The following is a 6786-nucleotide window of genomic DNA, read 5'->3' as shown; positions in this document are numbered from 1 at the left end:
GTAGAATAGGTGAAGCACAGGGAGTTTTCAGGGCAGTGAAACTATTCTGTATGATACTATGATGGTGGGCACATGCATTGTGCGTTGTCAAAACCGAAAAAAACTGTGCAACACAGAGTGAACCCTAATGTAAAGTACAGATGTCAATTAATAATAATGTATTGGGGCACCTGGGTGGCTTAGTCGGTTAAGCAGCTGACTTTTGATCTCAACTTAGGTCATGATCTCACAGTTCATGGGTTCGAACCACCCATCGGGCTCTGTGCTCACAGCATGGAACCTGCTTGGGATCACCTGTCTCCCCCTCTCTCTTCCCCTCCTCCACTAGTACTATCTCTCTTTCTCTCTTTCAAAATAAACAAAGATTAAAAATAAAAAAATAATAATGTATCAACACTGTGTTCATTGATTTTTAACAAATGTACCACACCAAAGCTGGATGTTAACAAACACAAAATAGGAACAGCGACAACAGCAACCTTCAAACAAATCCTATTTTTCATAATCCCTTCTATCATGTCATTTCACCCTATAATCTTGATTTTCCCCTACTTTTTGCACCCAAAGGCAGGCTTTTTATTCAGTCCTTATTAAACTGCACTGCTTATTAGTCTGATAGCTGCTGACCTTGATTCTATCACCCAACATATGCCCGTTCTCTTGTAGGTACGTGGATACGTGGTGTCCAGAAATCTAGTGGCTAGGTACTTTATTCATGTAAATGCCACACATAAAAGTGGATGAAACAATTTATTCAACAGCAATGTGTTAAGTGGTATGTACCAGACATTGCTTTGGGTAACAGCCAATGAAATGGGTGTTAGCCTCTGCTCAGTGGAGCTATTATATTCTAGATTAGGGAGAGAGACAATTAGCAATGATGTCATAAATGAGTTCTAAAATAGGTGAGAAGACGCTAAGTACCTGGGGAAAACCAAAACGGGGTGGGGGTGGGGGGTTGGTCTTTAATTATTCAAATGCCCTGAATCTGAGGCTGGAAGGAATAGGGCAGATTTGAGGTAGTGTGAAAAGGCCGTCTGTGATGGACATGTGTGCAGAGCCAGGAACGTGAGAGATGGGGCTGCAGGGACGGTGAGGGGCCAGATCATGCTGGGATGTGTAGGCCGTGGAAGGATTTTTAACTTTATGCCATCTTTTCCCTCTCAAATAGAAAGCCATTCCGTTATTTTAAACAGCAGATAAAATGAGCTTTTTGAAGAGAACGGACAGGAGGAAGGTAAGAGGAGAGATGGAGAGTCCAGATGGCCATGATGGCAGCAGTGGGGCCCCTGGGAGGAAGAACTGAGGTCCAGGATCCTAACATTTGGGTGGATGGTGGAACATTCACTGAGAGAGCAGACCCTGGACCAGAAGGAGAAGTCCGGGGCACGTCTATAAAGTTTGAGGTGCCTATATGACACTCACAGGCTGGTGGGGGTGGTAGGTAGGTAGATTCATGGGTTTGGACATCAGGCACGAGGAACTGGAACCAGCAGACATTCATTCAACAAGATCTAAATTTCCACAGCTACAGGCTGCACAGATCTGGGCTGGGATCCCGCTTCCACCACTGGTAACATTCTCTTGAGTTTGTTTAACTTCTCTGAGCTGTAGCTCCCTCTTCTGCAAGTTCAGGTCATTACTTCTGTGAAGGATTTCTGCCAAGCTTGAAAAAGAAAATGTAAGAACTCTAGCAGATTGGTTTCTTTTGGGGGGGGGGGGGGGATAAGAATCCTCAAGTCTCTCTCTCTTTCTGTCTCTGCCCCATTCTTTCTCCCTCCCCCTCTCTCTTTTTCCTTCTGTAGTTTCCTGTTTCCTATGTTAACTAATTTTACTTTCAAAAAGCAAATTTGTTCTTACATGCCCTGTTCCCAAGGCCTGCAATTTCCTAGTTGGTGACTGACATGCCTCTGATAATTGGGTCTAGAATTTTTAACACTGACTAAAAGAAAGTTGTAGATGTGAGAATGCATCATATTTTCTTTGTCAAAGCTTCACCTACATCTGCCAACTCCAATCTGCTATCACCCCTACACAAATCCCAAACACTCAACACCAATTTGTCGTGTCAATCAGCAGTCACTTGATTTCAACCTAGCTGCAGCAGGCAGCAGAGGAGGAGAAACTGAGGACAGACTGGTTCCACTAGAGTTGAGTTGGCAGCACGGGCGTTAGTGGAAAGACAAGCGAGTAAGAAAAACGAAAAGTTGATGGTACTATTATAAAATGACCAATCATTTTGCGCAGCCAAGATGACTGAGAAACTAGGATAAGTACTCCCAATGATACAAAGATCAGTGCTACTTGGAATAAAAAAAGAGGGTAAAGAGAAAGAATGGGATTTGCGTTTATTTCAGTGGTGGGATAATCACAGTGCTGGTCTTGCTTAGGGTGTGATGAAAAGAAGAAATTGCCTAAGTGGCATGGGAGTGAATATTTCACGAAAAAATATAACGAGAAATAAGCACCTATGCCAGATATCAAAACATACTATAACATTTCATGTTTAACGCAAGGAAATATGGATGAGAAAAGGAAAACTTAGGAGTGGAAAAGTATAGAAAGCCTAGAAATTTAGCTGGGTTAGTGTGGGATTAAAACCATGTTGGATAATGAGTGGGAAATAGCAAAAAACTCAATAATATTAGGTTAAAATTAGACAGTGTTTTGGAAGAAAAACCCTAAAATATAACCATGTTTAAATAATCTCTGGATACATCAAAGAACAAAATATTAGGGAACACATAGATGAGTTACCAAAGAGGCAGAACTTGTTAGAGCTTGAAGTGATGATATATATGAAGCATTGAGAGAAAAAAGTAACAGATTCAATTAAATAAAAATGTAAAATTTTTTAAAGCAAAAGTAAGATTAAAATAGACATGCAATAGAAGATTTGGTAACATATACAAGTAGAATGCATACGTATAATAAAGCAAATGGTATAAATTGGCACCTAGTGGAAAGTTAAGTGGCTGTGAGCACATTCATATAATTTAGACCAGTATTCTAGTGTCTAGAAATTTATCCTTAGGAAATCGTAGAAAGGAGAAAAATCTAGGTCCATGTAAGTATTAATTGCAAGACTATCTGCTACTGTAAAATAATGAAAACAAACCAAATATCCAACAATAGGGAGATGGTTAAGGAAATTGGGACATAGTAGCACAATGTCATAGTTATTAATATGATAATTTGCAAGACAATGTAATACCATGAAAAATATTTGAGATAATATTGGAAGCCTATGGCTGCAATTGTTTATATGATTGTTGACAAATACTAAAAAATCTTAGTGTCTGTCCATAAAAAGTTAAGGACCCTGAAAAGTTAACACAGTTCTTTTAGTGAGCTAAGATTACAGGTGATTTTTTCCTTTTTCTTTTCTCTTCTTTTCTTTTCTTTTCTTTTCTTTTCTTTTCTTTTCTTTTGTTTTCTTTTCTTTTCTCTTTTCGTTTCTTTTTAAAATTTCATTTAAGAGTTAAAATATTGTATGGAAAATTCAAACAGAAGACAGGTACAAGAAAGAGACCGTGAGCAAGGATCCAGGTGTTGCTGAAACTAGAATGGTAAGTCACCCAAGCGAAGGGCACAGACTGCAAAAGTTGTAGGTTGGGTCTGAGGCTCTAAGACCATTTCCTTATCACCTTAATTCCCTACCCAACACTAGTTAATTTGTGTTACTCACAGGAAGTACGTTTGCTTGGATGACTTACTTAATGACACCAGCTGTGCCTCCTCCCTTATCCATTGCCCCTCCTAGTAACTACACACCACCGACATTTTCTAGGCAATAATAATTCAGGACACTCAACTTGAAGCTTCTTCAATGCATAAAAACAGACATTTTAGAAGTTTTGACTTTTAAGAAAGCTTCCTGAATCTTCTCAAAGCAACAGGGACCCATAAGGACCGACTCTGTTGGTATGTCCCTTTCTGTGAAACCAGACAGAGCATGATTTCTGTGCATGTGTGTGTTCTTCATTGTAATACAGTGCCTCTATCACACAACTTGTGAATCTTTTTTGATGATGAATGGCCAAAAAAAGGGAGAAATGAGGAGAAAGTAGACCTGAGACAAAGGGGGAACTAAGAGGGGGGAGGGGCACTACAAAATAAGGCCATGGAATGAGAAGAGAAAGTAGGGGGTTTGAGGGGTTTCAGGGGCTGGTGGAGTTTGTCACAGGAGAGCAGCTCTAGGGCACAAAGACATTGGGGATTGGATGAAGGGACTTTAGAGAAGTAGTGGTCTGAGTTTTGAGCCTATCATTTAATCTCCTTTGCAAGATGCATTGGAATGCCTTTTCAATCAGTTTGGTGGCAAACCGTGCTTTTTATACACAAGCTGTTAATATCAGAAAAGGAGCCACACAGGAACTAAGAACTTATAAGCCTCTTCCTCCTCTTCCATTGGATAAATACCAAGACATTCTAGATCTTTTTTTAAAATTATTTTTTATGTTTGTTTTTATATTAGAGAGAGAGAGAGAGAGAGAACACACAGGCAAGGGAGGGACAGAGAGAGAGAGAGAGAGAGAGACCAAGACAGAACCCGAAGCAGGCTCCAAGCTGTCAGCACAGAACCCGACTAGAGGCTCGAACCCAGAGCCATGAGATCATGACCTGAGCCGAAGTCTGATGCTTAACCAACTGAGCCACCCAGCCACCCACTCCTGGGACATTGTAATGCCACTCTGGAGAAGAGGTCTTGGGCTCTTCAGTGCTTCTCATCCTGAGAGGATGAAGTTCCTAAAGAGAAAGCCCTGTTGAATGGCTAAGGGGAATTTGCATTGACAGTTCTCTCTGTTGGGTGTTTCGGCCAAGGAGGGAAAGAGAAAGCAGAATCTTCAGTATCAGACCTAAATGATAAAAGATACCAAAACAGTATTTCCATAGAGAGAGAGATAGTGCCTCATGGAAATTCTTCTCTGGAGTAAAACAGTGAAACATAGATCTGTACTTATGCCACATTTTCACTATTAGTTCTTTTAAGGGCTAATATTTAAAAAATTTATCCACTGCCTAGGGTATAGATACAAATCATTAAAACCAAATAGACATTCGGGTGCCTGGGTGGCTCAGTGAGTTGAGTGTCTGATTCTTGATTTTGGCTCGTCATGATCCTTGAGTCTTGAGATTGAGCCCCGCGGTGGGCTCTGGGCTGAGTTTGGAGCCTGCTTAAGATTCTCTCTCCCTCTCTCCCTCTGCCCCCTTCTTTTTCCCCTACTCACACACTCTCTCTCTCTCTCTAAAAATACAAAACAAAAAAAAAACCACACACACACACACACACAAAACAAAGAAAACCCTAAACAGACATTAACTTTCTTTTGCTGGAAAGAGGAGGTGGTGGGATTGACGGGGGCGTTGTGAAGGGGCTGGGCTTGAAGCAGTGACCGTTTGCCAACCAGTTGGAAATATTTCAACATTTTAAGAAAAAGTATGACCATGTTGGTACTGATTATCAGCCTTGGTCCTTCCTCTACTCTCTTCCCCTTGGTAGCTGTAGCCTTTTTTGTCCTTTCCTTGCCTTCGCTAACGTGGGGTGATCCCCCCTCACTCTGTAAGGTACTCCTTGTGCTTCATGTCCTGAGTGAATCTGTGTGTGAGTGACCAGGATCGTAAAGGTAGACTTACTCATGGGATGAGAAGGAAGCTACGTGGCATCCCTGTGATACCTCCATCGCCATGGGAGCCAAGGTGGGTTATTGGCAGGAAGACAGAGAGTGCCCATGGTGGAAGAACAGTGTTCATGTGGAGAAGCGATTCTACGACAGATGCATGAGTTCGGGTGATCAGTAGGAACACCCTTGTAACCACCATGAACTTGGATCGTCAGCACTCGGTCTTCATCAATTCCAGCCCAGCAGCGCTGACAAAGGAAGCCCATTGCTTACATTTCTCAACATGGTACATGCCAGGCAGGCAGCCCAAGTGTCAGCCCAAACCTATCTCTGATTTCACACCCGGCCTGGCATGGTTGGTAATGATCCAGACGTGGGCTCTGAGCACAAGGTCTGGGACAGTGTATTGCGTCTTCCACTGACTGCCTGAGTGCTTCTTGCTTACGTCACCACTCTAAACCATCAATCTAAAATGGGGACATTAACTGTTGTTAATTCACAGGGCTGTTGTGGAAATTAAAGGAGTTAGTGTTTGCGAAGAAGCCAGCATGGTGCCTGGTGCATAGTAAGTGCTCAGTTTTTAAAAGTACTGTTGTTGTCATTTTCCTTCCTTTCCTCTATGCAGCTGCTGAGACTAGCTTGACTCCCTAACACCAATCCTATTTCTCATTTATACTCATATCCAAATTTTGAAAATAGCTTAGTCTGTGCTAAGACACTGCTTCTCAACTCTTTTTTTTTAATTCATGAACTTTTGATAAACATAAAAATATTATGCCCAACTCTCCAAGGAGATTTTTAGTGGGACTTGCCTCTACTACCCTAACTCCCTATTATTCCTCTTGATGATAATCAGTGAACTATAGCATAGTTTTTTAACGACACAATTGTTACTTATCCAATTTGACTATGTCCAGTAAATTCCCAAGCAGTTAAACAATCTGTCCAATGTAGGCTGTTACTCCCCCGGAGGCAAAGCATTAGGAAACGCCTCAGCAAATGTGTGGGGATTCACAGAGCTGGACTGAGAAGAAGGAATGCGTGGTGAAGGCTATGATGGTGAATTTGGACTCCAAATTCAGAGGACTGAACAGAGTTGAAAGTTAAGAAGGAGGTCAAGTTTAACAAACCAAAGAGAGACAATGGAGTACTGAGCCAAAAC

General features: G+C 41.5%; 1 long non-coding RNA gene across 5 annotated transcripts in view; it reads left to right on the top strand.

The window, feature by feature from the left end:
• Positions 1-940: 940 nt before the first annotated feature.
• Positions 941-6786, top strand: part of LOC122232947 — a 29131-nt gene continuing 23285 nt past the window's right edge. For 3 of the 5 annotated variants that reach the window (XR_006210337.1, XR_006210338.1, XR_006210336.1), the window contains exons 1-5: positions 941-1068; positions 1172-1237; positions 1529-1681; positions 3480-3569; positions 6127-6189. This is a non-coding gene — a long non-coding RNA (uncharacterized LOC122232947). The other 2 variants (XR_006210339.1, XR_006210340.1) reach the window with 2 other exon arrangements.

The sequence above is a fragment of the Panthera tigris genome, chromosome A2 (genome assembly GCF_018350195.1).
Source record: "Panthera tigris isolate Pti1 chromosome A2, P.tigris_Pti1_mat1.1, whole genome shotgun sequence".
NCBI lineage: Eukaryota > Metazoa > Chordata > Mammalia > Carnivora > Felidae > Panthera > Panthera tigris.
Note: the sequence above shows the minus strand (reverse complement) of the source record. Positions and strands in the feature narration are given on the sequence as shown.